Source organism: Bos javanicus, chromosome 6 (assembly GCF_032452875.1).
Source record: "Bos javanicus breed banteng chromosome 6, ARS-OSU_banteng_1.0, whole genome shotgun sequence".
Taxonomy (NCBI): domain Eukaryota; kingdom Metazoa; phylum Chordata; class Mammalia; order Artiodactyla; family Bovidae; genus Bos; species Bos javanicus.
This window is the reverse complement of record NC_083873.1, coordinates 110,412,742-110,440,062: the sequence shown is the minus strand read 5'-3', so window position 1 is coordinate 110,440,062 and position 27,321 is coordinate 110,412,742. Positions and strand designations below refer to the sequence as shown.

Here is a 27,321-nt window from a genome sequence, read left to right as displayed (position 1 = left end):
AAATTCAAATGTTTAGTGCACAATAATTAACCCTTTCCAGAATAAAATGAACTTCTTTGTCATCTTTTTATTTAAACATGTTCTTTTTTTTTTCTTAAACATGTTTATGATTTTTTTTTTTTGGATGTAGAAAGCTGACCAGATTATAATATTAAAGAGAGAAGATATCTTAAAATTGTTAAGTTGTTAGAGGTTACTTACTTTTACTTCTTTTATGGGAAAATATATATTGCATTCTAAGGAGAGCAAGGAGGGAGACTTACATTATTTTCGGAATCCTACTTCATAGTGGGCCCCACATGACATGTTTCTATATGCATTACTTAGGCCTTTTGTTTAGGTATGTTATGTCATTTCTTCCTCCAGATGAAGGAACAGAGAGGTTGGTCTACTGTCCTCAAGTCACACAGCTAGTCGGCATCAGAGCTGACATCCAGACAAGGCAGTCTGTGTGAGTCCGTCAGACACAAAGACAGAACCTGGGGAGCAGGAAGAGCTTATTTCCGGTTCCTGGAGCACATCGCATTCTCCCAACAGAGGACTGGCCTTTATCCCCACAATGATGGCAATGCCATCTTCACTGTCCTTGTAAAAGACAAAAGACTTGATTTTTATCAACTGCCTGTTTCAAAGAAACATATTCATAGAGGGGGGCAGTCATCCGAAGGGTTTGAAGATCACTGTATTAGTTGACTAGGGCTTCAGTAGGCTTCTCCTTAATCTGAACCAAATACACCCCTTTATTATTTAAGCCAATCTGAATTTTTGCTCTTTGTTGTTACCATACTTTAAACCACCTCAAATCCTTTTGGGAGCAAGGGAGAATGTCAATCAATGAAACTGGTGAACTGCATCATCAACCAGAGTCAGCGTGATTGGATCTGGTCCACTTTTCTAACCTCAGCCTTGCTCTGTGCGTGTCTCCTTCTACCAGCTCCATCCCCACTGCAGAAGGACTGGCTGTTCTCCGTGTGCACCCTGCCTTCCCAACTGTGTGCCTGCTACTACTCACCACAATGTCTGTTTCAACCCATCAAGAGTCAACCCAAACATCACTCCTTAAGGACGACAGACCATCACCAAGAGTCAACCCAAACATCACTCCTTAAGGACGACAGACCTGAGTTGGCTATTTTTTTTTTTTTAATGCTTCCTTGAGACCTCTGTACACAATCTCTCCATTGTTGTAGTCACAACATAGCTTTATATCTGCTCTTGTGTCTCCTCTAGGCAGTAGGTTCCTTGAGGGCAGAGACCAGGCCTCTTCACCTTGGCATCATTACTGCCCTGTATCATCCCTGACTCATTGGAAAAGAGCTGACTTATTGGAAAAACAAAAAAACAAAAAACCTGATGCTGAGAAAGATAGAAGGTGTGGGAGAAAGGGATGACAGAGGACCAGATGTTTGGACGGCATCACCGACTCAATGGACATAAGTTTAAGCAAGCTCTGGGAGATGGTAAAGGACAGGGAGGCCTGGCGTGCTGCAGTCCATGGGGTCACAAAGAGCTGGACATGACTGAGCGGCTGAACAACCGCAAATCATCCCTGACAGATAGCAGGTACTCAATCTACTTGTATATATTAATAGTTTGTTGTTGATCAAAGTGAGGAACTAGAAACTGAGAAACAAAGATCCATCGGGTTCATCAGTAACAGACGAGTTTTAATCCCAGAGAGTGATCTAAGTTGTGCTGTACTATGGAAAGAGTTTAGTAAATCCGGATTCTGCAATTCAGAGTGTTAGTATCGGGAGCACGCATCGTTCAGCCTTTTCATTTCTCAAATTAGGAAGCTGGGACCCAGAATGATAAGGCAACTTACCCACGGTTGCACAGTTTATTAGACTCAGGTTCAAGAAGGGCACCCAGACCTCCTTCTTCCCAACTTCTGCTCTTCCAGCTACTTTTCAGCCATGTTATGTACTCTCAATCCCTTGATTTGCATCACCTAAACCTCATTGAGTCCTTATTTTTTCATTACAAAAATGGAACTATTGTTACCGATGACCTGATAGAACCAAGTGATATAAGTGCATGAAAGCATGATGAGAGCTATAAATACACCTTCAAAATATGAGATTTCATTGTAGGATGCTTCTTGACTTTGGAGACCGTGCAGACAAAGTCACTCATTCCCTTTGGTGACAGGAAACATTGTATAATCCTGCAATTTGGCATGTCTACAAAGAGTAAAATTCAAGCCATTACAGAGAGCATCTTTCTTCCATTTGTTTTAACAAGCGTTGTTTCATTTTAATAATCTGTGACAAAATGTCTTGCTAATGAGAAAAGCATGGTAAATGCATGAGGTAAAAAGAAACATAGTCAGCACTGTAGGGCTTTCCTGAAATTCTTGTTATCAATCTTTTTCCAAAGAAGGAAATCAATTCTGTCATTTCCAGGTGGGCTCAGCCAGCCTTGTGTGTGTGTGCTAAGTGGTGTCCAACTCTTTGCAAGCCCATGGACTGTAGCCGTCCAGGCTCCTCTCTCCATGGAATTTCCCAGGCAAGAATACTGGAATGGGTTGCTATTTCCATGTCGAGGGGATCTTCCTGATCAAGTGATCAAACTCACCTCTCTTGTATCTCCTGCATTGGCAGGCGGATTCTTTATCACTGGTGCCATGTGGGAAGCCTTGAAGATCTGTGGAAAGAGTGGGAGTCAAAGTGACTTGTTTGTCTTAGTGCTGATCAATGTACCTGATTCATGCACAAGATAACTTAAAAAAATATGTATATGAAATATCTGGGGGCGTGCCAAACCAGCTATTTTCTGTCCTTCCTATATCCTCATGCTTGCTATTAAAAATGGTTATGGAGATAATTTAAGCAGTTTTTGGTTCCTATCAAAAATGATTATATGTGAGATCCTGTGCTGGGTGCTGGGAACATAGAGGCAAATTCAGCCAGGGAATGAGACGTACTGAGGTAAGTACCCAGTCCTATAGGAGAACATAACCAGGTACTTCGTCATTCCCAGGGGTTGTCTGATATATCAGAGTGTTCTTCTAAGCCAGTGTTTAAACCTGCCAGTCAACCTATTTTGTAGTTTAATCCCAGCTTCCCATTTCTGAACTTTCAAAGTGTCTTCTTTGTCCCTTTCTTATGACATATAATAATAAGAGCTATCACTTAGTAAATGCCTATGTGAGAGATTCCTAAGTAATATCTATACAAATACTCATATTTAGTTTACTCCTTCAAATAACTCTAGTGTTTTCTCAGTAAACATAATCCAGTGTAAGGAATTCACGATGCCATCACTGACTCTTCGTACAGTTTTGTTTTTTTTTTTTCCTGCTCATCTAAATTACTTTTGTCTCTTCAGTCAAATGTTCCCTATTACAGTGTATTTGTGTAGGCATATGATGATGCTATTAATGGTGATGGTGATGACGATAGTCTGGTCCTTACTCCTTTGCTATATATGGTGCTAAGTCTTCACAAAGCATCATCTCATTTAATGCGCTCAATACAGGCATCAGGTAGGTTTGATTATACTCCTTATTGGACAGATGGGGAAACCAGAGTAGTTAAATTTCCCCAAAAGATACCCAGCTACTAAGTAAGAGACCTGGGATGAAGCCTATATCCTTCCAGATCTTGAGCTTGAAAACTGAGTGCTATGCTCCTTCAGTGTCTTTTCTGGAGCAGGCAGAAGATTTCATCCACAGAGAGTTTATTCTTTACGTCTGCTAGAAACCCAGCACATATGACTCTCCCTGGACTGTCTCATTTAGGTTCTCAACTTGGCTGGTTCCACTGTATCTTGGAAATTGACATGAGGCTTCCAGTTAGTCATAGCAAAGGTCCACACACATGCCTTTCTCTTCTCCCTCCCCACCCCCCATACCCTTGAAATAGTGGCAGAAGAGAAAATACACTGGTCTGCAAAGGACAAAATGAGTAGGAAGAGACAGCAATGAATGGAACGGCTCAACCACTGTTCTGAAGATAGGAAACAGATGCAGGCGCGGCAGACCACTTAGCTGAGCAGAGAAAGTTCCCACTTAAGTGCCTGCAGATGACTTGCCCCTGGAGTCTCTGAGAGGCTCTGCGAGAAGAACACCAGGAGTAGTGGAAGGTTGAGGGGGCACACAGGCTGAAACTGGAGGGTTGGCAGACCTGGCTCCCTCCTTTACCCTTCCTCGAGGTGGTCCCTTCCTCACCTTTGGAAAATTAAACTCGTGGGACTCTGTTCTCAGGGACACCAAGGTCTGGGGAGAGCAAGGTGGTATGGGATGGGGCTAGAACAGAAGATTAAGAGCGCTTCATATAACAAACTGCAAGGCCATCAGCACCCTTCCCTGTTTTCCCAGAAGGCCAGCATCTCAGCATATATACCTATTTTCTGAAGCTCTGGAGCAGCAGATTGAAAGATCATTTTGTAATGAAACAAAGTAGCTCTAAAGGAGACCTTCGCAGAGACAGACAAATGGAGCTTTCCATCCGCAAGGATGGCGTGCCCTTTAATTATCCCAAGTAAAACCCAGCAATTAAGTCTCTGCCCATGCTCACAGTGCCTCAGATAAACATTTGGTGCTTTGCTCTTAAAAAAAAAAAAGCAAATGGGCAATCCAGGTATTTAAGGAAGGCCCTCCACATGAAAGTGACAAAAATGTACCAAATCCCCCAGAGAACCAACCAGTGAAACAAACAAACCAACAGAAAACAACAACGAAAAGGAACTCAATAAAACAAACCATGCTGGCATCAGGGGGAAACTTAAAACATCTACAACTAATATCTTCAGAAAGGTAAGAAAATTTGTTACGCATTTAAAATATCAGTAAGATGCTTGGGAAAAGGAAGCAGAACAATAAAGAGCTCTTTTGGGGAAAAGACATCATTTTTATTTCACATACCTCTAAAAAAGTAGAAAGTTTATTAAAAGTTGAAAGGTGACTTTGTCACCCACCAAAAGGAAAAATGATGGACAAGAAGGAAGAAAAACAGGAAAATTAAAAGCTCAACCCAGGGATTCGCCCATCAGTACATTAGGAGACTCAGAAAGAGAAGACAGAGAAAATGGAAAGGATTAACTGATCAGAGGTCTAATGTGAGTATGTCTTCCCTAACTGAAGTATGTGAACTTCTGTATTGACTGGTTCCTGATTGCTCAGCCCACAGTCAGCAAGAAGATCTTACTTACCTCCAGCCACATTAGTGTGAAATTGTAGAACACTTGGAATAAATACGAGAGAGAGACAAAGAGAGACAGAGACAAGATTCAGAATTCAAAATGGCTTCAAATTTAATCATAGCAACACTAGAAAACAGGAGAGCAATATTTTCAAAATTGAAAGAGATAATTATAGTCAACCTAGTATTATACACAGCAAATTATCAATTGAGAGCATAAGGTATTATTTACATATTTTCTGACATGAAAGATGCAAGCATTTTATCCACTATACATCTTTTCTTCAGTTCAGGTCCATTGCTCAGTTGTGTCTGACTCTTGGCAACCCCATGGACTGCAGCACGCCAGGCTTCCCTGTCCATCACCAACTCCCAGAGCTTACTCAAACTCATGTCCATCGAGTCGGTGATGCCATCCAACCATCGTGTCCTCTGTCATCCCTTTCTCCTCCTGTCTTCAATCTTGCCCAACATCAGTGTCTTTTCTAGAGAATCAGTTCTTTGCATCAGGTGGCCAAATATTGGAGCTTCAGCTTCAGCATCAGTCCTTCCAATGCATATTCAGGATTGATTTCCTTTAGGATTGACTGATTAATATTGGAAGTCAATATAGAAGGTCTTAAATGTAGAAAGCAAGATAGAGCAGTGTGAGTATCTTGTTTAGTGATGAGATAATTACCAGGAAAAGTAGGTAAGATATTAATGTTTGAAAGAAATAGGTTCTAGGGAGTAGGACTGAGGATTTGGTGGTGAGTGGGGGAGGAGATTGTGATCACTCAATATAAACCAGTTTATTTGATTTTTAAACATTAGAGCATTTGTTATTTAGGTGAAATGAAACAAATGCCCTCAGAACTTATTCTTTTCATGTAGCTTGCCTTGATGCTTTCCATATAGCTAAATTATTTCTCTTCCCTTCTCCCATGTCTATTTTGTGTTCGTGTAGATTATATGATTTATTACACTAGATTCATTGATATTTGATCGTCCAGTTTTGCCTTTTATACTCTTCGAATGTAGAGACTATGAGAGGTTTCCAAAAATCTCTTGGTTCACTTTGCTCTCATTGTCTTGGTAGTTAGTTTATGGAATCTTTAGTCTGAAAGAAATACCTAGTGGGTCTGTTTGTTGAGTAATTAGGTCCAATGAACTTAAGATCATCTTTTATAAGTATTAATGCTTTGGAAAGGAGCCCTGGGAGCTTACAGTGCTTTTTTTTTTCATCTTGGAGAGGCCCACCCCCTTGTGCCCTTCAAAGTAGCAGTGGTACTAACTCCCCACAACATAAATTGCTTAAGCACAACAATAACAGAAATCAAAAATTAAAAAAAGAAAAAACTAACCTACAATTCTGCCTCTCGAAGAATAACCTGTTTTCCTGTTTCTAGCCCTTGTCTATGTGCAGACATGAGATTTTTGCAATCAGTGAAGATATGGTTTTGTGTCAAGACTTTACCACACACAGTTTACTTTGCTGGTACGTGGCTTTCATAATGGTTCTCTTTAACAGTTGTATATTTCATCATGCTATATTTATTGAACCATATCCCAGTGAATGGATATATTGATCGAATCTTTCTTACTCTGCAATTAATCTCCTTATACACATATCTCCATTTATTTATATAAAATAATCTATGGGTAGGGGCTAAAATGGGTATATATTTTTCAAGTTTTCATTTCTTTAAACTGGAAGGGAAGTTGCTCTGTCAGATCTCAACTTGAAGGCAGAGATGCTTTCTAAAGCATCATGCCTCTTGCTGACTTCTTCCAACTAACCTTACTTCTTCACATGGAGGTTCATCCAATTTGTTCAGAAAACAAAAACTTTTAAATTCTGGCTTTTTTTGAGGCCAAAGTCACATCATTTACTGCACTGGTTGGTCCTGATTTGCCCTCAGGGGTTGCGGAGCACCGGTGTGTTCCCTCTTTCCACATGGCAGCCCTTCAAATATGTGAAGATGATGATCATGGACAAGTGACCTTTGAGCAGTCTTTCAACTAAAATATTCCTTGTCTGTGATTGTGAATCCTCCTACTCACTCACCTTTGCCATTTTCTGCACCAATTACCCAAGCCTTCTTCTCTCGCTGCCAATCACCCCCAGGTCCCCTGCATCATTGATGGGTTGCTTTTCCAGGTCTAGGGCACTGTTGTCTGTTCATTCAAAGATGCCATCATTTGTAGGCATCATCTGTAACTGCACCGTCATTTTTTGTATATCTCTAAGAAACAAACAAAAACCTCTACCAATTAAGCCTTGACGTGACATCAATTATAAGGCACACTTCATTTTCAGAGATGTTAAAATGTGAAAATAGTGTGTTTCTTAGAATCAGTGAAATACAGCAAGGCAGCTGTTTCTTTCTAGGTCAGCTTCAGACTGTCAATGTGCGCCATGCAGTGCGGGCTCCTGGACTTGGAGCGGTGGTCCCTGAGTGGTTGGCTTTCCCTGACAAGGATAGCTGTTGCTGCACAGGCCTGTCCCAGTCCTGGGGGAGCTTGTAGTCATGTGTGATGTGGTTTGGTACTCATGTGTGTGTGCATTGCAAAGGCATGTTTAATTTAATTTATTGGGTTTATATTGCATATATTGTGAAATGATAACCACAGCACAGCAGGTAGGAAATTCATAAACACAGAATCCACAAATAAGGAGAATTGCCTGTATTTCTAATAAAACTTCTTTCCCCCTTCTTCCTCCCCTCCTCACCTAACTACCAACTTGTCCTTACGTTTTTCTATCCATAGAGAGGTGCCTGGAATTATACTCAGCAAGAGTTTGACAATCACTATTACTGGATGGTGGATTTAAAAAATTTTCTTTTGAAAACAAAAATATCATAAAACAAATTTTTATAAATATAATGATGTCGTTACTAAAAATTGATATTAAAGTATAGTTTTAAATATTATAAAATTAATAGAAATTGTTTATTTATCAAAATGGTATTCATGTTTTTTTTTTCCCACCCTGAAATTCAATATTTCATGTAGATGTGATGATATAGGCAATAATATGCTGCTGGCTTTAGTGTAAATTGGCACAGTGGTCTTTTTGGAAGAAATTTGGCAAGATGCATCAAAAGCTTCAAAAGTTTAACCCCCTTTTATCCAAGCATTTCATTTGGAAATTTCACCCATGGAAATAATCACAAAAAAATTATTAACAATATTATAGTTGTATACGTGTAAATCAACCCAATAGACCATCAATAAGAGTTCAGAAAAAATAAATACAGATTTTATAAGCCATGGGCTTTAAGAATTTGTATGACATTGTTAACATGACAGAGTAAAACACCATACAACATAGATATGCAGAGAGCTGGACTCAACTGAGTGACTGAGCATGCACACATGCAGATACGTACATTAAAAAGACTTGAAAAATATATAACCAAAATGTTAGCAGTGGTTATCTCTGGGAGGAAGAATTCTAGGTAACTTTCATTAAAAAAAATATTTTTATGGATAGTTTACAATTTCCACAGTAAGTTTAAATTTATAAAGAGAAATAGGGAAGTAAATATTATTTAAAAATAATACTTGGCCTCTCACGAAAGCATAATGATACACAGCATAATTTACATAAATGCAGATGTTTGTTTTTTTGGTCATTTGTCTTTTTTTTTTGGAAGACTGTGTAGTTGTACTCCTAAACATTGTATCATTTAAAGAGATTTGCATTGTCCTTGTGAGGCAGGTTTCATTACCTTCAATTTATAGATGAGAGTTCCTAGATCCAGAGAGATTACACACAGAACCTAAGGGTCCCCTGGTAATCAGGGACACAGTCCAGATTTAAACACAAAATTTCTGACTTCTGCCTACAAAAGTCAGTGTCGGAGTTGTGAGACCATTGTCCTCTGAGACCAGCAGAGCAATCTGCCATTTATTGCAAAAAAAAATGACATTTTCTATAGTATACTTCAGGCTTCTCTGGTGCTTAGTGGTAAAGAATCTGCCTGCAGCGCAGAAGCTGCAGGAGATGCGGATTCAATGCCTGGGTCTGGAAGATTCCCTGGAGGAGGGCATGGCAACCCACTCCAGTATTCTTGCCTGGAGAATCCCATGGACAGAGGAGCCTGGCGGGCTGCAGTCCATGGGGTTGCAGAGTTGAACATGACTGAAGCGACTTAGCACACACATAGCCTATCTCATTTTTAAACCTCACAGCAACCCAGTGATGACAGTACTACTACAGGTGGTCCTTTAAAGTTATTATCAGTAATGTTTTCATCAGAAATGTACGATGTTCAATATATCAATCGTTCATTGAACCAGTGTATTCCAGGTGCCTACAAAATACTAAATCAAAGTCGCTCAGTTGTGTTCGACTCTTTGAGACCCAATGGAACAGTCCATGGAATTCTCCAGGCCAGAATACTGGAGTGGGCAGCCGTTCCCTTCTCCAGGGGATCTTCCCAACCCAGGGATGGAACCCAGGTCTCCAGCATTGTAGGCAGATTCTTTACTAGCTGAGTCACCAGGGAAGTCCAAGAATACTGGACTAGGTACCCTCTCCCTTCTCCAGCAGATCTTCCTTCCCAACCCAGGGATCGAACCCGGGTCTCCTGCATTGCAGGCAGATTTTTTACTAGCCGTAAAGAAAGGAGGAAGCCCTTCCTTTACAAGGAAGCCCACAACATACTAAGCACTTTGTTAATACAACAATTATCACAGTCCCTGCTTTCATTCTGTTTTGGAGAGGCAGATGATAAAAATATTAATATACGAAATGGAAAGTGGTGATAAGTACTATGAGTAGAAGAGAAAATGGGAATGGGTTTCTCTCTCATTTTATGATCTTTCTCTATTTTGGGGTTTGGGAGTTTTGAGCAGAGTGTGGTTATCTTGTCCTGAACTAGAGAAGCTGGGAATGGAGAATGTATGGAAAATCAAGATCTAATGTTTGAGATGTCTATTAGACCCCTAATGGAGTTGTCAAGCTAGCAGTCACAAAAGTCTGAAGTTGAGGTGAGAGGTCAAGTCCAGAGATATAAATCTGGGAGGCATTGGCTTACAGATGGTACTTAAGGTCCTAAAATTATATGCAATTATCTAGGGAGACACGCCCTGGGGCACACCAACATTTAAAGGAAGAGGGGAAGATTGGGAGGCACTAAAGGAGACTGAAAAGAAAAAGGGAGAAGAAAACCAGGGAAACTGGTGTTTGAAATCATTTATTGTAGAACTAGGATGAAAATGCAGTTCTTCTGACTCAGGGTATTGTGTCTTTCCCCAGTTATTGAAGATTTTCACGATGCTTTTTTTCCTTTTTATGCTTATCATTTTTTGTTCCTTAAAGTGTTATTTAAATAATAACTGAAGTGGTAGATTTGCCAGATGGTAATTGCTAAAATGACTTCCTTTACTCTTTAAGTCTTTTGGGCACCATTCCAGTTTTCTATAACCTTCAAACATATGTGTAAATAGTTCAGTGAGCTCATTATTGAACTCCCTGAACAGCAAAGCATGATATCATCCCAAAGCCAATTCTCACTCCCATAAAATGGAGCAATGAACCGTTTAGCTTAAAGGACTTTTACGGGAGGGTCTGTATTCTTACGTGGACATTCAAAATCCATGCTTTGTTATTTATTTTTATTTTTACAGTTTTACCTATATAATGGTATAAGCTTTATATGATAAATTGAGCTAATTTTAAGCCCAATGAATTTCTACACCTGTGTATGCTCATCTGCCCAGCATGCAGATCAAAATTTAGAAGCTTTCCAGCACCCAGAAGCCTGCCTTTCTCCACTGATACCCACTCTGTCTTTCCCCACGACTATTCTGAGTTGCGTTATCATTGGTTAGTTTTGCCTGTCCTTGAACACAGTATAAATGAAATTGTGCAGTATTTCCTTTGTGCCTGACTTCTTTATGTAACACTCATATCTGCGGAGAGATGGTTAGATAGCACCACCGACTCAATGGACCTGAATCTGAGCAAACTCCAGGAGATAACGAAGGACAGGGGAGCCTGGCGTGTTGCAGTCCACGGGGTCGCAAAGAGGCAGACACGACTTAGTGACTGAACAGCAACATCTGGTAGCCATGTTGTTGCATGTAGCAATTCATTCCTTTTAGAATTTCTCTGTAGTGTCTCATTTTGTGAATATACTCGAATTGCTTTCTCCATTCTACTCATGATAGACATTTGAGTTGTCTCCAGTCAAGGGTATTATGAACAAAACAACCGTGGTAGACACGTTGATTTCTCTTGACTGTTTCTCTGGGAGTGAATTGGTGGGAGTATAGACATGTTCTTTTCTTTTCTCTATTTTGCATACACATAAAAACTTCACCCACTCACTTTCATATACATATATATTCTGGCCTGTAGGAAATGCAAATTAAAATAATGAGATAACATTTATTGCTTATGAAATTAGTATTTTAGTGTATTTAGTACAGAAGATCCACCATAACCTACTCCCACTTCCATACATGGCTGATGAAAGGATAAATAGGCATGTCCATTTTGGAAATCATTTTGTCAGTATTACTAATAAGAGCCTTTAAAATTTTGTACCACTTGACCTAGGAGTCTTTTTTTTTTTGTCTTTTTCTCTTTAAGAATTTACCCTAAAAAAAAAAAAGAATTTACCCTAAGGATATTTTTATTATTGTAAATATGTATTCAAAGTTTATATTTAATATAAGTATGTTAAATATTGTAATAAATTTTATTAAAAGATTATGAGCCAAGATATTTGTCAGAGAACTATTTGCAGGGACAAAATATACAGTGAAAATGACTTACACCAAACACCTAGGAATAGAAGTAAAGCAGGTAACAACCTCTCAGTGCAACATGTGATGCTTTATCTATGAAGAATTTATAATGGCATAGAAATATGATCTGCTAGAATGCTAAATTTAAAAGCAGAATCTGTATTTAGAGTTTTAATATACCTTTGGGGAAAATATATATAACACAAAGATGGTGAAGAATCTGCCTGCAATGCAGGAGAAACGGGGTTCCATCCCTGGATTGGGAAGATCCTCTGGAGAAGGGAATGACTACCCACTCCAGTATTTTTGCGTGGAAAATTTCCATGGACAGAGGAGCCTGGCAGGCTATAGTCCATGAGGTCACAAAGAGTCGGACGTGACTGAGTGACTAACACACACATACACACACACAACACAAGGAAAGAGCCTTAAGAGGAAATATTAACAAAATGTCAATGCTGACCAGCAGAGTGGTAGGTTACCAGGTGATTATCTCCTATTCTCTATTTTGCAGATTTTCTGAAATGGTTAGCGTTGGTTTGTTTACATATGTTGAGATTTAAATCTCCGCTTGCACTGTCAGCGGCAGGTTGGGATGCTGGTTGAGAGTATGATTCCAGAAATAATATTACCTGGGCTCAAATCTTGGAGTCCAGGTTTCATTGTGCACTAGCTGTGTTTCCTTGAGCAAGTCTCAGTTTCCTGAAATTCACCAAGTGTTTACTGAGTGTCTAGTATGTGCCAGGCATGGTTCATCAAACAAACAGGTTAAATTCCCCGTGCTTTCAGAGCTTCCATTCTGGTATGTGCCTTCCATTTCACGGAGAGCGGCAATGTGTCCAACGGACAGGGTGGTGATGAGCCAGCCTGGAGAAATGTCTGAAACGCGTGAGGTCTGGAGAAGTGCTAATGATACCCGGTACTTTTATATAATAATGCCTTACATTTTTATATAAAAAGGTCCTATAATTAGGCTTCCCTTGGTTGCACAGTGGTAAAGAATCTGCTTGCAATATAGGAGACCAGGATTCGATCGCTGGGTTGGAAGATCCCCGAGACAAGGAAATGGCTCTCTATGCCAGTATTCTTGCCTGGAGAATCCCAAGGTTTAATGGGGCTTTCCTGATGGTTCAGATGGTAAAGAATCTGCCTGCAATGTGGGAGACCTGGATTCAGTCCCTGGGTCAGGGAGATCCCCTGGAAAACGGAGTGGCAACCCACTCCAGTATTCTTGCCTGAAGAATCCCGTGGACAGAGGAGGCTGGCAGGCTACAGTCCATGGGGTCTCATTGAGTCAGACAGAACTGAGCAACTAACATAGTTATAGAGTTCTGCAATTCCTCATTTCACTATCAGTTTTATTTTAAACCCTCTATCTGAAAGGATGTATTCAAGCTGGTATTCAGTTGACCACTTTTTTTGGTCATTTGAGACCAATACTGATTATCCACCCAATCAGTACATTTTCATTCTATATTTACCACAGACCATGGCTGTGGCAAAAGGAAACCCAGTTTTCTGAATGCTTTCTAAGAATTTCTGCTTCCTCATACTGATCTTGGTGATAAAATTATTTCTTATTATCTTTTTCAGTCCAGTTCAGTTGTTCAGTCATGTCCGACTCTTTGAGACCCCATGAACCACAGCACACCAGGCCTCCCTGTCCATCACGAACTCCTGGAGTTTACCTAAACTCATATCCATCGAGTCAGTGATGCCATGTAAACACCTCATCCTCTGTCGACCCCTTCTCCTGCCTTCAATCTGTCCCAACATCAGGGTCTTTTCCAATGAGTCAGCTCTTTGCATCAGGTGGCCAAAGTATTGGAGTTTCAGTTTTAACATCACTCCTTTCAATGAACACCCAGGACCGATTTCCCTTAGGATGGACTGGTTGGATCTCCTTGCAGTCCAAGGGACTCTCAAGAGCCTTCTCCAACACCATGGTTCAAAAGCATAAATTCTTCTGCGTTCAGCACTCTTTACAGTCCAACTCTCACATCCATACATGACCACTGGAAAAACCATAGCCTTGACTAGATGGACCTTTGTTGGCAAAGTAATGTCTCTGCTTTTGAATATGCTATCTAGGTTGGACATAACTTTCTTTTCAAGGAGTGAGCATCTTTTAATTTCATGGCTTCAGTCACCATCTGCAGTGATTTTGGAGCCCATAAAAATAAAGTCAGCCACTGTTTCCACATCTATTTGCCATGAAGTGATGGGACCAACTGCCATGATCTTAGTTTTCTGAATGTTGAGCTTTAAGCCAACTTTTTGCCTCTCCTCTTTCACTTTCAAGAGGCTCTTTAGTTCTTCTTCACTTTCTGCCATAAGGGTGGTGTCATCTACATATCTGAGGTAATTGATATTTCTCCCAGCAATCTTGATTTCAGCCCAGCGTTTCTCATGATGTACTCTGCATATAAGTTAAATAAGCAGGGTGACAATATACAGCCTTGATGTATTCCTTTCCTGATTTGGAACCAGTCTGTTGTTCCATGTCCAGTTCTAGCTGTTGCTTCCTGACCTGCATACAGGTTTCTCAAGAGGCAGGTCAGGTGGTCTGGTATTCCCATCTCTTTCAGAATTTTCCACAATTTATTGTGATCCACACAGTCAAAGGATTTGGCATAGTCAATAAAGCAGAAATAGATGTTTTTCTGGAACTCTCTTGCCTTTTTGATGATCCAGCAGATGTTAGCAATTTGGTCTCTGGTTCCTCTGCCTTTTCTAAAACCAGCTTGAACATCTGGAAGTTCATGGTTCACATATTGTTGAAGCCTGGTTTGGAGAATTTTGAGCATTACTTTACTAGCATGTGAGATGAGTGCAACTGTGTGTTAGTTTGAACATTCTTTGGCATTGCCTTTCTTTGACTGGGATGAAAACTGACTTTTTCCAGTCCTGTGGCCACAGATGAGTTTTCCAAACTTGCTGGCATATGGAGTGCAGCACTTTCACAGCATCATCTTTCAGGATTTGAAATAGCTCAACTGGAATTCCATCACCTCCACTAGCTTTGTTCACAGTGATGCTTCTTAAGGCCCACTTGACTTCATATTCCAGGATGTCTAGCTCAAGGTGAGTGATCACACCATCATGATTATCTGGGTCATGAAGATCTTTTTTGTACAGTTCTTCTGTGTATTCTTGCCACCTCTTCTTAATATCTTCTGCTTCTGTTAGGTCCATACAATTTCTGTCCTTTATTGAGTCCATCTTTGCATGAAATGTTCTCTTGGTATTTCTAATTTTCTTGAAGAGATTCTTCTTGAAGAAACTCTTTCCCATTCTATTGTTTTCCTCGGTTTCTTTGCACTGACCACTGAGGAAGTCTTTCTTATTTCTCCTTGAAGTTCTTTGGAACTCTGCATTCAAATGGGCATATCTTTCCTTTTCTCCTTTTCTTTTCACTTCTCTTCTTTTCACAGCTATTTGTAAGGCCTCCTCAGACAGCCATTTTGCTCTTTTGCATTTCTTTTTCTTGGGGATGGTCTTGATTCCTGTCTCTTATACAATGTCACGAACCTCCGTCCACAGTTCATCAGGCACTCTGTCTATCAGATCTAGTCCCTTAAATCTATTTCTCACTTCTACTGTATAATCATAAGCAATTTGATTTAGGTCATACCTGAATGGTCTAGTGGTTTTCCCCACACTCTTCAATTTAAGTCTGAATTTGGCAATAAGGAGTTAATGATCTGAGCCACAGTCAGCTCCTGGTCTTGCTCTTGCTGGCTGTATAGAGCTTCTCCATCTTTGGCTGCAAAGAATATAATCAATCTGATTTAAGTGTTGACCATCTGGTGATGTCCATGTGTAGAGTCTTCTCTTGTGTTGTTGGAAGAGGGTGTTTGCTATGACCAGTGCATTGTCTTGGCAAAACCCTATTAGCCTTTGCCCTGCTTCATTCTGTACTCCAAGGCCAAATTTGCCTATTAATTCAGATATTTCTTGACTTCCTACTTTTGCATTCCAGTCCCCTATAATGAAAATGACATCTTTTTTGGGTGTTAGTTCTAAAAGGTCTTGTAGGTCTTCATAGAACTGTTCAACTTCAGCTTCTCCAGCATTACTGGTTGGGGCATAGACTTGGATTACCATAATATTGAATGGTTTGCCTTGGAAATGAACAGAGATCATTCTGTTGTTTTTGAGATTGCATCCAAGTACTGCGTTTTGGACTCTTTTGTTGACTGTGATGACTATTCCATTTCTTCTAAGGGATTCCTGCCCACAGTAGTAGATATAATGGTCATCTGAGTTAAATTCACCCCTTCCAGTCCATCTTAGGTCTCTGATTCCTAGAATGTCGACGTTCACCCTTGCCATCTCCTGTTTGACCACTTCCAATTTGCCTTGATTCAAGGACCTAACATTCCAGGTTCCTATAAAATATTGCTCTTTACAACATTGGACCTTGCTTCTATCACCAGTCACATCCACAACTGGATGTTGTTTTTGCTTTGGCTTCATCCCTTCATTCTTTCTGGAGTTATTTTTCCACTGATCTCCAGTAGCATATTGGGCACCTACCGACCTGGGGAGTTCATCTTTCAGTGTGCTATCTTTTTGCCTTTTCATACTGTTCATGGGGTTCTCAAGGCAAGAATACTGAAGTATTCTTGAAGTAAAAAGAATTGTCTTTTTATTAATGTAATAGTATTTGTTACCATTTTCAACCAATGATGCAATTACTGCTTTGGTGCTTTCAAAACCAGTTTTTTAGTTTTCTAATGCTGTACCAAAAACTGGGTGGCTTAAACAACAGAAAGTTAGACTCTCACAGTTCTGTAGATTAGAAATCAAGATATCAGCAGGACTACATTCCTGCCAGGGGTTATAAGCGGGGATATTTCTTTGCTTCTTCAAGCTTCTGGAGGCTCCTGGGAAGTGGCAGCTGAAGTCCGACCTCCACTGCTCTATTTTCTCATTGCCTTTTACCTGTGTGTCTCTCTGTCCCCTCCCTGTTTTCATAAGGATACAAGTTAATGGATTTAATTGTTGTTGTTCAATTGCTAAGTTGGATCTGACTCTTTGTGATCCCATGGATTGCAACACACCAGGCTCCCCTGACTTTCACTATCTCCCGGAGTTTGCTCAAACTCATATCCATTGAGTTGGTGATGCTATCTAATCATTTCATCCTCTGCTGCCTCTTTCTCCTTTTGCCTTAAATCTTTCCCAGCAGCAGGGTCTTTTCTAGTGAGTTGTCTCTTTCCATCAGGTGGCCAAAATATTGGAGCTTCAGCTTCCACGTCAGTCCTTCCAATGACTGCTGCTGCAGCATTGACTGGTTTGATCTTTTTACAGTCCAAGGAACTCTAAAGTGTCTTCTACAGCACCAGAATTCAGAAGCAACAATTCTTTGGCACTCAGCCTTTATGGTCCAATTCTCACACTCGTACATGACTACTGGAAAAATCACCCTAAACCAGAATGTTTCATCTGTGATCCTTAACTAATTACATTTTCAAAGAGAACACATTGTGAAATTCTAAGTGAACATGAATTTTTTGGAGGGACAGTATTCAACCCACTGCAAATAGCAATAATAATGTAAACCTCACCTTTGCAATTTTTAAGTTCTTAATGTAGATGATAAATAGAATAATAGTTTATTTCAATGTATGCTATTCACTGCCTTCTTATAAAAGGTGAATGAGACCCAGATTTTTCAATAGTGTGATTCTGAGGAACACGAGTCAGAAAATGTTAAGAAACAGTGTAATCTAAGATGCCTAAGGCTCTGATTTTATAAGGCTTTGGGAAGACTCATATGCCTCCACAGAAACTGAGATATGCAAATGTTAAGTATTGCAGCTAAGACAAATTTACTGGAAAAGTAGAAAATGAGGGCCTGAACATTTGGACAGAGACTTTGTTCTTCTTTGCCATTTCTCTTGGTGATGTAGAAATTCTGATAATCCATTATTTACACTAAGCTGTTCATATGCCAACCTAGTTGAACGTTCCTCCTCATGATTCTTCTGTTGGTAATGGGAACTGTTTTCCCAGTAACTGGAACCTTCAAATTCTGATACCACAGTTGAGGCAAATTCCAGAAGCACTTACTGTAAATTGACCATGCAGGAATTAGTTTCTGGTGGGTGTGCCTTTTGCAGTGTTTTATAGTTGTATGATTAGACGTAATAAGGGAAGACTTTGGACCACAGTTGTCTTCGCTCTGCTGTGACCAAGCTGCAGCATCAAGATCTATCCAGGGCAATGGCAGAAAACGAAGGCTGGCATTTAGTTACCCATTCATTCAAAGAAGTATTTATTGAACACCTACTATGCGCCATGCCCTAAGCTACATGTTGGGGAATACCACAGTGACCAAAACAGTGAACCCCCTTAGAGAGATCCCATTCTTTGGGGGCAGGTGAAGAAGTAAACAGGAATTCCAAGTATAGAGGAGTGGTTGGATGGGGAAGGGGTCTAAGACACAAGCATGCTAAGACCACAGTGTTGAAAAGGAGCATCTGATTTAATCCAAGTGGATTGGTGGTGCTGGTTGGTGTCATAAAATGCTTTCTGGTAAAAGTCCTCAGCGAAGCAGAGATCTGTGGAGCCAGCAGACTCAATTATAATTACTCAATAGATCTTTTTTGGAAGGAAAGTTAAAAGAATGTGTTCACAGCCTCCCAAGCTTTAGAGAAGAGTGTTTTTTCCACTTTTCTCACTGTAACCACAGTTTGAATCAATAGGGAAATGCATTGGCCTTTGTACAAGAATCAGAAATTTAGGGAATTATTCATAATTCACAGTTAATACAGTGCAAATGAATAATTGACACTGGGAACATATTCTGTAATGTATTGTGTAGAAGAAAGCCTGCCACAGTCATCTCCATGTAGTAGATATTCAATTGATACTAGTTAATAGCAACGACAAAAACTTATTCAGGGTAGTCAAACGTCTAGCTATTTTATGCATCTGAAGTTTTATTCTCAAAGTTAAAATAACTGAAGCTCCATGTATGAGATAATTTGTAGTGAAGCTAATGTCGTCTAAGTATTTTTCAATTGTTTATATATGTGTGTACTTAGAATTTTTAAAAAAAAATAAGAATTGTAGTGAAAGTGGATTGTTGAAAAATTTACTTAAAAAAAAACTTATGTGAAATATTTAAAATACAGATAGCGTGAAAAGAAATGATATGAGAGTTTCCCAAATCTTTATCAGTGAAAATTCCCTGATTGTCCAGTGGTTAGAACTCTGGGCTTTTACCAACAATTTCAATCCACGGTTGGGAAATAAGATCCTGTAAGCCCTGGCACAATCAAAAAAAGAAAAAAAAGCTTTGTCAAATGGTGACATATTTGCCTCTAAAGTGTTTTCTAAGAAATAAGCCATCATAGATAGAGATGTACACCCTGTATGTTGCTCTTCCATCCCATTTCCGTTCCTTATTAATCAGAGATTAACAGCTAAATCCCTCTAGAATATTACTTTGAACTGGGTGTTTGTTGTTACCTAGTTACCTACCTGGAGAAGGCAATGGCACCCCACTCTAGTACTCTTGCCTGGAAAATCCCATGGACGGAGGAACCTGTTAGGCTGCAATCCATGGGGTCGCTAAGAGTCAGACACGACTGAGCGACTTCACTTTCACTTTTCACTTTCATGCATTGGAGAAGGAAATGGCGACCCACCCCAGTGTTCTTGCCTGGAGAATGCCAGGGACAGGGGAGCCTGGTGGGCTGCCGTCTATGGGGTCTCACAGAGTCAGACACGACTGAAGTGATTTAGCATAGCAGAGCATAGTTACCTACCTGCCTGTCTTTATCGAGGCTCCCTTCCTTCCTTAGAACAGATTAGTTTAGATTTTTAATTTTGAAGAGGTTTTTTTTTGTTGTTGTTATTGCTTATTTTGCGACTTTTCTTTTAAACAGTATTTGCTCCTGTTTCATAGATGCAATACTTTTGATTTCTTCAGGAATGTTTTTTCCCTTGATTTATTTGGCTTCCCACATTTTATCTATTTCCTTATTTCTTTTTAAGAAATAATTGTGTTGGTCTGCTTATTATATTAGAAGTGATTGTTAAAAAAAAAAGATGATTCTTTTCCATCCATTTACATCAAAAAGTTAGGCACTTAAAAGCTTATTGGACGTCCAACACATGAGGTCAAGCCTTAGTGAGTGGTGAACTTCATTCTCAGGCAATTGAACAAATAATCAGCTATTTTCTTGCAGAATTTGTAATTGTCTAGCAATTGTAGGTCTTTTTACTTGGGCTTATCTGTCTCCTGAGGAGTTTCTGTATGCGCCAATCTCTTGCCTGTGGGTATAAGCCTGACTGACAGGAGTTGAGGGGAAAAAGGATTTTGGACTCTCATTTCAGCAGTTTTAGCTTTGCATCCTTCCTCGGCTATACCTGGTGCCCCAGAGCCCAGGGTCTCCTGGTTCAGTGTTCTCAATGGTAAACTTAAAGTCTTCTGTGGCCATGGGATGAGTGAAGACGGAAGAGTAATTATGTCATTTTGGCTACAGGAATGCCCTAGGAATCTAGCTGCTTCTTTCACGTACATATACCTCTAATCAGTCCTCCTACTCTTTGATCCAGTATATCTCCAACTCTAGAGGTACAATCATTTCTAATTCCTGGCTTCTGTTCCACTAGGAGTTGGCCAAGAATTAGAGCTAGGCTTAGGCTTAGATTTAAATGAGAGAACTATATTTATTCTCTCTCTCTCCACCTGTATTAATCCCACCTTACCTAATGATTTGACAGTTGCCTTCTCCTTGCTCCCAGGCCATGTACAGATCCCTAGATCTCACCCAAGCATTTTAGGAATCCTGTTCCACATATATTATTAATGGGAGTGTTGTAGATCCAGTCTCCTGGTCAGCATGTTGCTTGACTCCATTCCTATTTGAGAGGTGATGGCTGTGACTTCTGTGCTTTCTCAGACCAAAATTGGCTCAAATCCAGAGTTTTAGGTGGGGGAGGGCAACAGTCATTTTCTCCCTTTTTCATAAGTGGGAAAATGTGATGAATCCATCTGCTGGCTTTGGGTAGTCAGCCTTGTCCTGGATCCCCATCTTGGGGGCTGGTTTGATTTATTTTTCAGAAGCAGAATCTTCAGCCCTGCTCCAGACTCAGAGCCCAGGAGGCTCAAACTGCAGGCCTTCCCACACACCTGTGTCTTTATTCCACCCACCATCCAAGAAAGGTACTATTTCCCCCTTTATTCCTGGCTATATATATATTTGTGTGTGTGTATATATATATATATATATACACAATTACAAACATTTTTGTATATATCAGTCAGTCACTTCAGTTGCTCAGTCATGTCTGACTCTTTACAACCCCATGGACTGCAGCACGCCAGACCTCCCTGTCCATCACCAACTCCTGGAGTTTACTCAAACTCATGTCCATTGAGTTGGCAATGCCATCCAACCATTTCACCCTCTGTCATCTCCTTCTCCTCCTGCCCTCAATTTTTCCCAGCATCAGGGTCTTTTCAAATGAGTCAGCCCTTTGTATCAGGTGGCCAAAGTACTAGAGTTTCAGCTTTAACATCAGTCCTTCCAATGAACAGCCAGGACTGATCTCCTTTAGGATGGATTGGTCGGATCTCCTTGCAGTCCAAGGGACTCTCAAGAGTCTTCTCCAACACCACGGTTCAAAAGCATCAATTCTTCGGCACTCATCTTTCTTTATAGTCCAACTCTCACATCGATACATGACCACAGGAAAAACCATAGCCTTGACTAGACGGACCATTGTTGGCAAAGTAGTGTCTCTGCTTTTTAATATGCTATCTATGTTGGTCATAACTTTCCTTCCAAGGAGTAAGCGTCTTTTAATTTCATGGCTTCAATCACCATCTGCAGTGATTTTGGAGCCCAGAATAATAGTCTGTCACTGTTTGTACTGTTTTCCCATCTATTTTCCATGAAGTGATGGGACCAGATGCCATGATCTTAGTTTTCTGAATGTTGAGTTTTAAGCCAACTTTTTCAGTCTCCTCTTTAGCTTTCATCAAGAGGCTCTTTAGTTCCTCTTTACTTTCTGTCATAAGGGTGGTGTCATCTGAAGTTATTGATATTTCTCCCGGAAATCTTGATTCCAGCTTGTGTTTCATCCAGTCCAGCATTTCTCATTATGTACTCTGCATATAAGCTAAATAAGCAGGGTGACAATATACAGCCTTGACATACTCTTTTCCTGATTTGGAACCAGATATTGTTCCATTCTAAATCCAGCTTGAACATCTGGAAGTTCATGGTTCATGTACTGCTGAAGCCTGGCTTGGAGAATTTTGAGCATTACTTTGCTGGTTTGTGAGATGAGTGGAATTGTGCAATAGTGTGAGCATTTTTTGGCATTACCTTTCTTTGGGATTGGAATGAAAACTGACCTTTTCCAGTCTTGTGGCCACTTCTTAGTTTTCCAGATTTGCTGGCATATTGAGTTCAGCACTTTCACAGCATCATCTTTTAGGATTTGAAATAGCTCAACTGGAATTCCATTACCTCCACTAGCTTTGTTCATAGTGATGTTTCCTAAGACCCACTTGACTTCACATTCCAGGATGTCTGGCTCTAGGTGAGTGATCACACCATCGTGATTATCTTGGTCATGAAGATCTTTTTTGTATAGTTCTTCTGTGTGTTCTTGCCACCTCCTCTTAATATCTTCTGCTTCTGTTAGGTCCATACAATTTATGTCCTTTATTGAGTCTATTTTTGCATGAAATGTTCCGTTGATATTTCTAATTTTCTTGAAGAGATCTCTAGTCTTTCCCATTCTGTTGTTTTCCTCTATTTCTTTGCACTGATCACTAAGGAAGGCTTTCTTATCTCTCCTTGCTATTCTTTGGAACTCTGTATTCAGATGTTTATATCTTTCCTTTTCTCCTTTGTTTTTCACTTCTCTTCTTCTCACAGCTATTTGTAAGGCCTCCCAAGACAGCTATTTTGTTTTTTTTGCATTTCTTTTTCTTGGGGATGGTCTTGATTCCTGTCTCTTATACAATGTCACGAACCTCCATCCATAGTTCATCAGGCACTCTGTCAGATCTAGTCCCTTAAATCTATTTCTCACTTCTACTGTATAATCATAAGCAATTTGATTTAGGTCATACCTGAATGGTCTAGAAGTTTTCCCCACACTCTTCAATTTAAGTCTGAATTTGGCAATAAGGAGTTCATGATCTGAGCCACAGTCAGCTCTTGGTCTTGTTCTTGCTGACTGTATAGAGCTTCTCCATCTTTGGCTGCAAAGAATATAACCAATCTGATTTAAGTGTTGACCATCTGGTGATGTCCATGTGTAGAGTCTTCTCTTGTGTTGTTGGAAGAGGGTGTTTGCTATGACCAGTGCATTCTCTTGGCAAAACTCTTACTAGCCTTTGCCCTGCTTCATTCTGTACTCCAAGGCCAAATTTGTCTATTAATTCATATATTTCTTGACTTCCTACTTTTGCATTCCAGTCCCCTATAATGAAAAGGACATCTTTTTTGGGTGTTAGTTCAGAAGGTCTTATAGGGCTTCATAGAACCATTGAATTTCAACTTCTTCAACCTTACTCATTGGGGCATAGACTTGGATTACTGTGATACTGAATGGTTTGCCTTGGTAACAAACAAGGATCATTCTGTCATTCTTGAGACTGCATCCAAGCACTGCATTTCGGACTCTTCTGTTGTCTATGATGGCTACTCCATTTCTTCTAAGGGATTCTTATCCACAGTAGTAGATATAATGGTCATCTGAGTTAAATTCACCCATTCCAGTCCATTTTAATTTGCTGATTCCTAAAATGTCATTGTTCACTCTTGCCATCTTATGTGTATACATACATACATGTATATATACATATATGTATATAAAACTCGGGAGTGGTTTTACAAAATCACTCCCAGGTGGCTCAGATGGTAAAGAATCTGCCTGCAATGCAGAAGACCCGGGTTTGATCCCTGGGTTGGAAACATCCCCTGGAGAAGGACATGGCAACCCACTCCAGTATTCTTGCCTGGATAATTCCATGGGTAGAGGAATCTGGGGGGCTACAGTCTATGAGGTCGCAGAGTCTGACATGGCTGAGTGACTAACATATATGTATATGTTAGTTTATTTGTTCCATATATGTATGTATTCATTGATTGTAGCCCAGTCTCCTTTGTCCATGGGATTATCCAGACAAGAATACTCTAGTAGGTTGCCATTTCTTCCTCCAGAGGTTCTTTCTGACCCAGGGATTGAACCCACATCTCCTGTGGCTCCTGCATTGCAGGCAGATTCTTGGCCACCTGTATATCAATATATATAACATATATTAATGATATAATTTATTATTTATTTCTTTATTCATTGAACTTATTTTTTCCCTATCACTTTTCTTTTTGTGGATCAGAGGAACAAACTCTATATTCAATATCCCATCTTCATAGAAAGTCTAAAAAGTCTTTAAAAATCAACCAGATGGCAGCAAACAACAAAAGCCAACCATCAAATGAAAGTCCATGCTTTTTCACCTGGTGAAAAGGGTAGGAGATGGTCAAGTCCGATTCGGATAAATTAACCAGGACACTGTGTTCTGTGATACCCCTTCCTAAATGCCCCTCACATATCTTATTTATTTTATGTTTATGTCCTTAGGACATTCTAAGACTTTTCTCACACCAGTCCTGTTTGTATTTATTTCCCAAACATAAAAGATAAACTTCTAAAAGTCTGGAATTTCTCTCTGTTTCAGACAGATTCTCCAAACTTCCAACACAAACAGAACAGTGTTTTCTTGCCTCTGGAGTCCTTGAGCAATGTTTGGCTGAGAGACCCATGAGAGGAGTGTTACAAGTGTGATCTCGGCAGGCTGGGTGCCTAGGACTGCCTCCTTCCTGCACCGGCTCTCCAGCCTGGGCCCACGGCCAAGAGCACCGGAGTTCACCAGAAAGACAAACACTGAGACGCTCCCCAAACACTTGGACTTTAATTTGCTTCATGAAATGCCAGGTTATTTTCTTTTTCTGGCAGAATTGGTTGCGCCTCCTCCAACCTCACAGTCCTGCTCCTGGTAGCAGTTTTCTCGGAATCTCACCAGTTCAATTTCATCTATCTATCTATCTATCTATGCATGCTGTGGTTGTATCTGCTGCTGCTGCTCCTAAGTCACTTCAGTCGTGTCCGACTCTGTGCGACCCTATAGATGGCAGCCCACCAGGCTCCCCCATCCCTGGGATTCTCCAGGCAAGAATACTGGAGTGGGTTGCCATTTCCTTCTCCAATGCATGAAAGTAAAAAGTGAAAGTGAAGTAGCTCAGTCATGCCTGACTCAGCGACCCCATGGACTGAAGCCACCAGGATCCTCCATCCATGGGATTTTCCAGGCAAGAGTACTGCAGTGGGGTGCCATTGCCTTCTCCGTGGCTGTATCTACCTATGTATATATGTGTCCATAACTAGCTATTGAGTATATCTAGCTATATGTGTTTGTATATGTGTTGTAATCTATATATGTGTGTATATACATATATTGCTGTATATATGCAAGGTGTATATTCTGTGTGTTCTCTGTATAAATATACTAGTATTATAATATGTTGCAGGTTATGTATTGTAGCAATATATATTGTGTATGTTCCCTCTCTGTCATGTCTGACTCTTTGCAACCCTGTGGACTGTAGCCCACGAGACTCCTCTGTGCATGGGATTTCCCAGGCAAGAATACTGGGGTGCGTTGAAACACGAGATGGATGATGGCAATTCTCTGCTGAAACTCTGCTGTGGCTACCCATGTCACTAAATAAAAGAAGAAATCCTACCATGTCCAATATGGCCCTCTATAATCGGCCCAGTCTTAACTCTCTTCCCCCTTTCCCCTCCCCTCTTTATACCTAACTTTGTGGCCTTCTTTAGTGTTCCTGGAAAGATCAGGCTTGGCTCCACATTAGGGTCTTGTCTTTGTCTGTCCCCCCATCTCCGTTGCTTCCTCTCCTCCATCCCATATCCACACAATCGCCCACTCCCTCACCTGCTTCATCTCATGTGAGATCCCTGCTCACATGCCACCTTCTCAATAAGGTCGACTTTGACAAATTTGTCTAATACTGCCTTCTAAACTCTCTTGCCCCATATTTCTGAGATTTTTAACCTAATTCTGTTTTCTTTTTCCCATGGCGTTTACCAGTTTCCAATATACTATATTATTTCGCAGAGTGCATCAGGTGGAATGCTGGGCTGGATGACTCACAAGCCAGAATCAACATTGCCAGGAAAAATATCAACAACCTCAGATAAGCAGATGATAATACCACTTTAATGGCAGAATGTAAAGAGGAACCAAAGAGCCTCCTGATGAAGGTGAAAGAGGAGAGTGAAAAAGCTGGCTTTAAATTCAGCATTCAAAAAATGAAAATCATGGCATCCGCTCTCATCACTTCATAGCAAATAGATGGGCAAAAAGTGAAAACAATGATAGATTTCATTTTTGGGCTCCAAAATCACTTTGAATGGTGACTGCAGCCACAAAATATAAAGATTCTTGTTCCTTTTAAGACAGGCTATGACAAACCCAGACAGCGTATTAAAAAGCAGAGACATTACATTACCGACAAAGGTCTGTCTAGTCAAATCTGTGGTTTTTCCAGTAGTCATGTATGAATATGGGAGTTGGACCATAAAGAAAGCTGAGCACTGAAGAATTAATGCTTTTGAGCTGTGGTGATGGAGAAGACTCTTGAGAGTCCCCTGGACTGCAAGGAGATTCAACCAGTCCATCCTAAAGGAAATCAGTCCTGAATATTCATTGGAAGGACTGATGCTGAAGCTGAAACTCCAATTCTTTGGCCACCTGATGGGAAGAACTGACTCATTAGCAAAGACCCTGGTGCTGGGAAAGATTGAAGGCAGGAGGAGAAGGGGACGACAGAGGATGACATGGGAGGATAGCATCACTGACTCCATGGACATGAGTTTGAGTAAGCTCCGGGAGTTGGTGATGGACAGGGAAGCCAGGTGTGCTGCAGTCCATGGGGTCGCAAAGAGTCAGATATGACTTAGTGACTGAACAGAAACAATATACTATATTATTTATTTGCTCTGCTTCCTGTCCATTGTCCCTCCATCTCTCAGTTCCCAGCTATGTTTTGTTGACTTTTGTTTCCTAGTGTCTTGAGCAGTCTTGCGAACTTAGTAGGCACTGAATAAATATTACATGAATGAATGAGTGAAACTTTCGTATTTCAAGACTATGTTCTTAACAACTAAATTATATTCTGAAAGAGTCAGAGATTTTTTTCAAAAAACAGTGAGCAAAATGAGCAAGTCTTCTACTAGTTTGGGAGTTCCCTGAAAGACCTGGAGTTGTCTCATAATCACGTATGCATGCCTGATGCATGTACTGCATGACTCCTTGCAGAATTAATGCGTATCCTAAAGCACTGATTCTGACACTTGGTAGCTCTGTTAC

The 27,321-nt window shown here is 40.3% G+C and overlaps 1 long non-coding RNA gene across 2 annotated transcripts; it reads left to right on the top strand.

The window, feature by feature from the left end:
- Positions 1 to 1,079: 1,079 nt before the first annotated feature.
- LOC133249869 (uncharacterized) lies at positions 1,080 to 27,084 on the top strand. 2 transcript variants are annotated; one of them, XR_009737147.1, is made up of 2 exons: positions 1,080 to 6,621; positions 24,610 to 27,084. It is a non-coding gene; the product is annotated as an uncharacterized LOC133249869 (long non-coding RNA). The 2 variants fall into 2 exon arrangements; XR_009737148.1 differs by lacking the exon at positions 1,080 to 6,621 and adding an exon at positions 16,440 to 21,072.
- Positions 27,085 to 27,321: the final 237 nt, after the last annotated feature.